Below are 10457 nucleotides of genomic sequence, written 5' to 3' on the forward strand. Positions count from 1 at the left end.
AGTTAAAATATTATTTCGTATGAAACAATGTAAATTCACCATAGCGTCAAGATCCAAGGAAAAGTAAACAAAAGAAAATCACGACAGATAATGTTATTGGATACGATAAAGAAAATGCCACTTCGACACGTGAGATAAGAGTTTGATATTGAACACACCCACTTGTAATCTATAATGAACGTCGCACTAGTGGCGAATCGGAAATTAAAAGAAACAGTAATTTCGAAACTTTTGTAAACCTCCCATACCCCACTGCCTCCAGGAACAGAGTTGCAGTACAGAGGCAATGCCTTGCCTCTGTTCGATGTTTCAAACAAAACAAATATGAACAATCGCTGCGTGTATCAATGAATGATGAGTACGATTTATTTTACTTTTGAGTAAGTGGGAAGATGAGTATGAATGTTGAAAATAATATACCCGGTCTCAGCTAACTGTGGAGCAAGGCCGCGTCAGGGAAGCGAAGGAAATCGAGTGGCCAGGGCGAAGGAGTAGACGCTGCTGGGAAGGCAGCCGCCCTCCCCCCACACTCCAGGCAATTCCGTTCCTCTTACGTGTTCATTGGTGGAGCCGTCTCGCGTCACTACTTGTTTTCGTTTGCCTGCTCCACAGTTAGCTGGGACAGAGTATAGACGAAGGGACCATCACAAACACATGTACACATCACAACTCCCATAGACGGTGTCGGCGATTGGGTTCCAAAACTGGGGGGGGGGGGGGCAAGGACAGTTTACTTTCTCTTAGTAGATAAGGTTTAACATAGTGCTGGGGCCAGTGATGTGCCGTAGACTATAAGTTTACGTCTACATGCGTTGTCTACACGTAATCTACGCGTAGATTACATTTGCTTCTAGTTTTCATAGACTACGTAGACAATCTAAAGTGCAATTAATTTTCAAGGGTTTCATGAAAATAAAGTGACATTTTCAACTACATTGGTTCCTAACGAACTGAAAAGAATTCTATTTACAACAAAATTCTCTTCTGTTCTCTCATCAACTATGGAAGAAGATAAATAGTATGCAAAAGAAACAACAGATGGCAGTCGTGAGGCAAGAGTGGTCTTTTCCCCATAAAACACTAGAATATTTCCTATATTAGGTTTCTTCCTAGGTGAAAAAATTATTCGAATTTGGAAGAAAGAGTATGAAAAGTTCTCCTCACACATCAGCAACTGATACGCAGTATAATTTTATTTAATTCCACGGCGCCCTTTGATAAGTTATCACCTTTCGCCATGTTCTTTACATAGATCTACGTGTATAAAATTGTCTACATGTAGAATGTAGACTATCGTTGTTTACGCGTCGACGCACATCACTGGCTGGGGCAAATGTGAGGGAAGCAATTCCCTCTCGCAGTGGCGTGCCCAGGATTTTCGAAAGGGAGGGGTTACGTATACTTTTTGTTGGTAGCCTGCCCTCATTTTGCCATATTTTCCTACCTTTGACGTTCTTTTTTAGGAATGCTGGGCCAAAGGGGGGGTTATAAGCCCCACCAACTCCCCCTTGGGCACGCCATTCTCCTCGCTCCCACAATCGCCGCCATTGCTCACAGATGATTATACTGGCCATGGATGGATCTAGACGCCAGAGTCTTTTTTGTCTGCAAAAGCTCTGGATATACTACGTGAAAGTGGGACTTATTTTAACAATTGGGTGTCTAACCGCTATGCCCTGGCTGGCTTACAGGGGCGCAGCAAAATGTTCCAATATCTTCACTGAAATTGAATATGATTGTTCCAAATATGTGCTTATTTAGTACTTTTTACACAAAATGTTTCTGAATTTGAAATATACGTACGTTTATTTCTTAACTGAAGGCAAGCAACCTAAGCACCAGAGGCGTCTCGTGAACGCATGCGGTGCATGCTGCGCATGCCTGAATTGTGGTGAAAAGGACAGCTTGCTCTGCTACGACATCCATGAGCATTTCTAATTTCTTCATATAGGAGAAGTATTTATTTTACACGAAAGCGCTGAACTAAGCTTATATTATATTTCTTGGAGCAGTAATGGAAGGACTGCAACCGAAAAATCGTGTATTTATGTGCGGCATATAAAAGCCTCTTCCGATATTTTCCAGAGTGCCTATTTCGGGAGATGAAAATGCATTGAAAATTGTTGGAGGGTCATAATTCGAAGCGTCGTGACTGGTGGTGCGTTAATATCCGATTTTTGAACAATATGGGTCATGTGCAGCTATGGGAGTCGCCAAAATTTTTTGAAAGGGGTCAGCTCATTGATAAAACTTAAATAGTAATAAACAATGCTAATTATTATTATTATCCTGTTTATGATTATTATTACAAAATCATTACTATTTTTCAACATAAGATGAACCAATTCTATCCTAAATGTATTATTATTATTATTATATCCTTGGGGATACTTTTCTACTCTATCCATCAGATGAGTGAATATCCACTCTTATTTCAGCGATGAACTAATTTCTAGAATTACCCCTATGGAATAAACAAGCAAGAAAATGTTCAAATCTCTCAATGGATGAGACTTCTTAATGCAGAAAACCCGCTTTCACGTTACAAGCAGTGAAAATCTGGGCTGCACTTCTTTTGAAACACTCTGTATAAGAGAGAAAATTAGCGAGATACGGATAGAACATTGAGCCCACCCAAATAGCATACATGGGAAATTTTAAGAAAATTTAGCAAACATCTTTCACATGCTCGAAATCATAGAGTATAAAGAAACAGAGATAATGAGGGAAATAGGCGAAGATTGAAAAAGAAAGGAATTTAGAGGCAGAATCTCAAGAAGATAGAGTGATAGAGAAACTGAGAAAGCAACAGAAAGATAATTTTAATAAAGGGGGAAGAAAGGTTGATAGGAAAAAGAGTTGGAATATAGGGGGGGAAAGAGGGTGTGTGTGTGTGTGTGTGTGTGAGAGAGAGAGAGAGAGAGAGAGAGAGAGAGAGAGAGTAACCAAGAAAGACCAAGAAGGAAGAAGAGAAGAAGAAAGAAACAAACAAACAAAGAAATCGAGATATACAGAAAAAAGAATGAGGAAATATAGAAAAGAAAGAGAGAGAGGCAATGCGTGAGAAACCGAGAAATGTAGATGGAAAAAGATCCAAAATATAACAGAACGAAAGAGATAGTGATAGAGTACGAGAGATTTATAATAAGAAGAATTAGAAAATCGAAAGAAAAAGAGAGAGAAATATACTAACTAACTAACTCTCTAGCCTTCTTAAACCAGAAGGTTCATTGCTGCAGCAACACAGGCCTTCCATCTGTCCCTATCCTGAGCAAGATCTATATACTCTTTTCCATCCCTACCGATTTCCTTTAAGTCCATCTCAACGTTGTCCCTCCATCTTCGTCTTGGTCTTCCTACAGGTCTCTTACCATCAGGTTTCCCAACAAGAATCCTGTAAACTCCTCTTTCCTCTCCCATTCGTGCCACATGGCCTGCCCACCTAAGTCTTCTTGATTTAATCATTCTAATAATATCTGGACATGAATACAAATTATGTAGTTCTAAATTATGTAACCTTCTCCACTCACCTGTCTCCTCATCCCTTTTAGGTCCAAATACTTTCCTAAGGATCTTATTTTCAAATACTCTCAATTTATGTTCCTCTTTCAATGTAAGGGACCAAGTTTCACACCCATATAATATTACAGGCATATATGTATGTATGTATTTATGTATGTATGTATATAAATATATATATATATATATATATATATATATATATATATATATATATATATATATATATATATATATATATATATATATACATATATATATATATATATATATATATATACACACACACACACACAGCGATGTTGTGTGTGTGTGTGTAAAGGTAGGTAGGTAGCTAGAGGGGGCTTTTGACAATATTTTGCGGGGGGGAGGCAAGATTTGTAGATCCGGCACTGAAGAGAACAATATAATCTTAGACACTACTAACGAGCTCGTCTTCCAAATTTTCTTGTGACGTCACTGAGCATCACCCCATGGGGCTATGCAATAAGAAAGGTGAAAACCTACTAAGACCAGCGGCGGCGCCAGGATTAACCATCTAGGGGTCCCGAAGAGGTGCGGAATGAAATGTTATAGGGTGGAATCAACTTGTAGTATGCTGCTATGAAAATATGCCAATGACTTGATTCATTTTTGTTTGCTTGCTTTGACTACAACATGTACAAACAAGTAAATGTGGTTCCCTTTCAGATTAGTATTAATGGCTTGCCTGTAGTATACAATAATAGTAGTCTCTCTTCAATTCTTAATATTATACGCTCATGACGACATAGTTTTCGTAAGACATAACGTAAATGACACTGCAACACAGAAAAACTGACTTGGTTGATGCACGTTTGTTAAGCTATTTGATAAATCTAAACAGCATGTAGAGGGAGATTATTTCCATAACATCTTTGGCTGTTATGCATTTGAAGCTTCGGAACGAGTCACAACTCTCGAAGCAGCCAATCAACGAAGCGAGCCGGTGACGTCAACTCAACCCAGAGCATATCGCTAAGCCCCTTTCTCAGGCTCTACACGCCCAGTAGGCTCGCTAGACAGACTCGCGTAGTCTGCTGGAGATGTTCCGAAAGTAATTCGACTCTACTAAACTTGATAATTTTGAACATTCTTTGGAAACTTTAAGCACACGTGCACGGTTACTAAAGAGCATTTAGTACTGCTGAATAATCATTTGTTTGTCGCTGGGCCATAGATAAAGCTTGATTAGTGCAAGAAATAATGACACTAATAATTATTGTTATTTTACAATAACTATTATAAGTTATTAAAAAGAAACCGATTTCAATCCAAATGTATTGTTATTATTACATAAATCGAGAAACTTTGCTACTCAATCCACCGTATCATGAATATCTAAAGCAATTGTTATTCTTATATTTTGTGCAGTTAGTGTACTGAAAATCATAGTTATTGTATTTTGTTATTAACTTTTACACAATCGTTCGAAAAAAGCTTTAACAGTTAGTGGTAAATTTTACTCATAAAGTTTATATTCTGTGACCTCTCACAAAGAAAACTATATACATTTTGGAAGCTGTGGATCCATTTATTCTTTGGATTAAATGGTAGAATATACAAATATAACCTGGTTTCTCTATTATACACTAATTTTTTTTTCAATGTAATGCAGTTTTTACTGTGTTTATAACTTTATTTCTGTTGTTAACAATAAAAATAACATTTAATTTAGATATTTGTCCAAACTTTTTCCTTTCTGAAGAGCTAACAGTATTTCCGTCTGAACTAGCCCTTCCAAAAATAGTTATTCGCAGCAGAGCGGAAGCGAATTCTGAAAGAAGCCAAGCAACATTGAACGTTGCATATGACGATTTGATATCAGTCGGGAGCTGAGGATTGACGTAATACCTGTTTACGTAACGCTATCTACCCGCTTAATCTGCATTGTGTAGAATTGATTGGTCCCCTTCTCCTTATTAACTTATCGGCCCGAGTCATGTCGCAAGAGCTTAACAAGAAAACACAAAAGTGCTCCAAGATAAAGAATGTGACGACGTTGGACTAATTCTATTAACAGGAACGACGGTGTATTTCTGGTGACGTATCTCGTAGTGATTTTTCGCTGAAGAATTTTATTGCACATCAGTGATTTCCAGTGGCGGCGATTAGAGGGGCGTAGGGGGATGTTGCCCCCATTCTTTTCCACTTTTTCCACCCGCACTATGACCTCTTAATCCTATGCCTTGTCTACCAAATGAAATAAACTATCCTTTATTCCATTGAAGGAAAATTGTGCAGGTGTGCTGACTTTTATTTTTCTCGCTCAAACTGTCGCTTAATAATTCTACCGGTGACGTCACCAGAGAGCAAGTGGACGAACCTCCTCCAGTCAGTTTCGCAACCCCAAGGAGACAGGGGGAAGCATTGTCCCCCCAATCTTGGACGGAAATCAATTCTGGGGGGGGGGGGGACATTGAAGTAAAAAAAAGAAGCAAGACTAGCAGAATCTAAGACTAGAAGGACAAAAGAACACTCAAGTTGGAATTAGTTTTCAAGTATTTATTGCATTTTTCTTCCAGACGGCCAAGGACAGCTGCAGGGGGGGACATAGGGGCAATTGCCCCTCTCTCGATTTCAAATTTTATACAAATAAAAATACATTTCGTAAAATTTCCATGCTCGTATCGCTCGCAATATCTGATTTTCTTACCGTCTCAAGTTCAGAGCCGTAGCTAGGGGGCGGCAGGAGTCGCGCCTGGGCACCGAAGGATCTCAATGAAAAAAGTTGTAAAAGAGAGTATGCCATGGCGCCCTATTAAATCAATATTGTTTTCTGTTTGAAAAAATGTTGATCTAAATATTTTCTTTCCCACTTCGCTCGCTATATGATTCTCTTCTGTAATGCATTGTTAATTACCAGAGAGAGAAGTAAGACCAACTGTGTACGTACTTCAGACTGTCGTCTTAATGCTTGAACAATTGTTTGGAGGAAAAGGAGGGCGAACATTTGAGAGACAATTTAGATATTTTTTACTGTTGGTTTGTTATGAGGCGGATGAATTGATTATGTAGTGTAATTAAATAATATGTTACATATTACATATGTGTGTGTGGGGGGGTGTATGTATGTATGTATTAAAGAAACTTTGAATACGTACACAATTTAGTGTCAACATGTTGCATATGTATTTTCTTATTTTACGTCGCTCAATGTTCCATATGTGTAAAACATATGTTGTACATGAAAGTCATGCATGTCATGTGTACAAAAATAATTATATTCGGAAGGCATTTATCATGCATTTTCTGTCTTTCAAAAATACAGTTTGCATGCTTGTTTTCCATTATTAGGTAATGTGAAATTGAACGTGCTGAAAAATATTTCAAATCGTTTGTTCCAACACAAATGCTTTAGCAGTGACTTCAACCATCTTCTTGCGTGATTTATGAGGATAATAATGTATTTGATACTACTACTACAACTACTACTACACTATTATTATTATTATTATTATTATTATTACTACTACTACTTCTACTACTACTATTATCATTCTTGACACGTTTATCCTGGTACTTGCCCCCACCCAGACAAAAATTCGTGGTTGCGCCTCTGTCGACAGTGCCCCATCCCCAGCTCAAATATAAATTTCTTATGACGATAGGATTATATTAAATATTACTGCCTTCTTACTCATTTTTTTATGGCACCGGCACTGCATGATCATAATTCTGGCAAAGCAATATATGATATGACTATACTCGAGAATATCCGGCATGGGAATGAGCGTTCTTTGTTAGTGTCCCTTCATCAAGTTCATCATATCACCACTCATCTTTATTTTCGCGATTAGCCAAAAGTGGGTAGAATTGCAAAGTAAAATAAACCAAATCAGTCAATCAGTACTCGGTAAAATCATGGCTGTACATTGACTGTCGATTCATTAAAGAAAAGTACGATACTTTAAAGTGTGCAATGAATAGCAATGAAACATTCACTGAATGTTTTCCAATCGCAAATAACTTTTAAAATATCGTCATAAATGAATCACTACTTTCTTCAAGCTTATTGCTGTTGTACGACGCAGTTTAAAATCACTCACTATTGAAGTTATAAATCAAAGTTATCATGCTGAACAAATCCTTGAGTAGATTTACTTTCATGTGCAATATGCAGAAAAACCTTCTCTCTGTGAATATCGTGTAATGTTTGTGTTTAACATGTGATATTTACTTTTAGCAGGAATTGTGTAAGAGATAGTAATAAAAAAATCTTACATATTTTAAGCGACTTAGATATCTTCAAGCTCAAGGTTATCAATCACACAGATTGGCCGGCCACGATTAACACACTGTTCGCCTCAAATAGTGTAGCATTACGTCACGAAAACAATGTTGCCAAGTTCTTTGCAATATTATTACTTGCTGCGTTTAATCGAACTCCAATCCTATGACAAAACAAAAACCTTTCGTTTATCTTCAAATGAATTATTTTGCTTTTATTTCTCCATATCCATCGTATTTTGTTTTTGAATCTCAAGTGCAAGACTATCGAGCACTATGTAGGAGTAAATATGTGAATGAAATTTATCGTAACAACAAAGAGTGGAAAAGCGTGAGAGCATCTCTTTAGACGAATGCATATCTGTGAATACTTTATTAAAACTTGTCTCCTTGTTAATTCGTCACATGATATCAGATAAAACGAACGATAAAACAAGTGGGCGCCAAATGAGAAAGAAAAACAGATAAGACTGTATCCAATAAAAATCTCTTCGTTCCACATGACCATGATTCACAATGCATCACTGCAAGGGTGACTTCATAGAAAGCATGTTAATGTTAAAATTTATTGAAGGTTCTTTATATCCGATCCAATCTAATAATTAAATCGAGCCTTAAATGAACATGGAATCTTTCTGCATTGTATTAAAATATCGGTCTCAAGCCGTTGGAGGAATACTAATACAAGACTAATCTAATCAAATCCACTTTAATCTCTGTAGGCATTTCAGCCATCCAACTTGTTGTAACAAGGGAAAATAACTCGTACATAAGATTGCTTAATACTACAGCTTCTAGCTTACTAGAGTACGCGTCACAGAAACTGGAACACTGCAATGCGTGTTAGATTCCGATTTTAAAAAGAATATACAATGAATCGAGGAAACAAACAGTTATTGAAGAGGTTCTCTGGAGATAAGTTATCAGTGTTGCCTGAGAGTGTCGAAATGTTCATCACAAACGGAGGACCATGAAAAAGGTAGCCTCTTTTCTTAGAACGTGGCTTAACCTAGTCATAGTCATATATCGAATAGTTGGAAGGAACTTTGAAAGATTCAAAATGCTTACTAGCAGGGACGTCGAAACCAGGTGGGCTCTAGCCCCCCTTGAAATATTCTTAGCTCACTCTCCTACCCACACGAATAGCCAACAGGAGAAATTTTCAGATTAATTTTGAATAGAGGAAGAATCAAACACAGATAGTGAGAGAGAGAGATTGAGGTAATTAGAATAAAATAAAATTAAAGAGAGATAGCGTGGAAAGAGGTGAAGTATCAGAGGAAGAAGAAAAGAAAGAGAAACAAACGAAGAAAGAAAGCTATACAGGGAGCTTTCAGACCGAAGCGACAAACGATACACTACACGACTACACGTGTCACTTGGAAACTAACCTTCAGAATTAAATGCAGACTTTTGTACCGAAGTGGCACGACATGCTGCACGCTTCGTTTGTCTCGTGCGTATCTCTCAGACTGGGCAGTTTTGTTAGTAACTTGCATCGTGTTGCCTCGATTTTTGTATTGATTGCTTTACTACAGACTGGATGGGACCCGTGTCGCTTGTCGCTTTGGTGCGAAACGCTCGTATCGCGTGTCGTTCAGATCTGAAAGCTACCTAAGCACTCCCGAACTCAATTCTTTAGTGGCGCCACTGCTGACTAGGGTAGAGCTTGCTATACTCATGTTTTGTTGGCTGTTAATTGAAAAATTAGCCGGTGCAGGGTATATTTGCAATTTTCCATCTTTGGGGAGGTGGGAGGAAGTTGTAATTTTGTATTTAGGTGCATATAAGGGTAAATTTAGAACCAAAATCATCATAAATTGGACCTTTGAGGAATGTTTTAGTGGTGTGTTGAGGATGTGTGGATAAATCACTGAATGGATGAAACGAAAGAAAAGAGTTTTGCAATGTCCTTGAATGAAGTAGCCTGATAACAAGACGTCGTTGTGAAGACCTAGGGTCCCAGGCCTATGTAGCGCGAGAAAATGGGTAATGGGATTAAATTTGTCTACGAGATGGATAGATGGAAGGGTAATATCGATTATGACAGAGATCTCGTTATTTTCAGCACTACACAATCACATTACCTAATATCATATAGAATACTATTTTTTCTTGGTTAGACTGCTCTCATTCTGTATTCGCACATAATAAACATAATTTCAGCATATGTTAATAGAAAATACGCTAAAAACTGAAGATAGACTGTGAGCAAATCAGACGAGGAACGGAAAACAAGTAAGGTGATTTTAAAAGAAAATGAAACGACCCAGCCAGGATTCGAACCTGGAATCTTCTGATCCGTAGTCAGACGCGTTATCCGTTGCACCACTGGGCCACGGCTACAGTTGCCCCTGTATTTCATTATAATTAAAGCTCGGATAATTATGCATATTGCATATGGAAATGTATATTTAAGTATTTTTAACTAAAAATGCATGCATATTTGTATGAAAAAAAGTTGAATTGAATATTTTTGTACCCACAACAAAAAAGACCGAACATATACTGTAATAATTTTTCTTCTCCTCGCTTCTCTTTTCTTTATCCTTTCTCTGACTTTCTTCTTTCCTTTTTCCTGGATTGTATGAAATGTGGCAAGTACGTCATTCTCTCCTCAACAATCGGCTAAGCTGGCAACACCGCGTGTAAGTTCCTTATCGCAAATGAACAACGTGTGGATGATCTGG

The 10457-nt window shown here is 37.7% G+C and overlaps 1 non-coding gene across 1 annotated transcript; it reads right to left on the bottom strand.

Annotated features, from left to right (window-relative positions):
- Positions 1-10032: 10032 nt before the first annotated feature.
- TRNAR-ACG (transfer RNA arginine (anticodon ACG)) lies at positions 10033-10105 on the bottom strand. The gene has a single exon. It is a non-coding gene; the product is annotated as a tRNA-Arg (tRNA).
- Between the last annotated feature and the right edge of the window lie 352 nt (positions 10106-10457).

The sequence above is a fragment of the Lepisma saccharinum genome, chromosome 29 (genome assembly GCF_977018435.1).
Source record: "Lepisma saccharinum chromosome 29, izLepSacc3.1, whole genome shotgun sequence".
NCBI lineage: Eukaryota > Metazoa > Arthropoda > Insecta > Zygentoma > Lepismatidae > Lepisma > Lepisma saccharinum.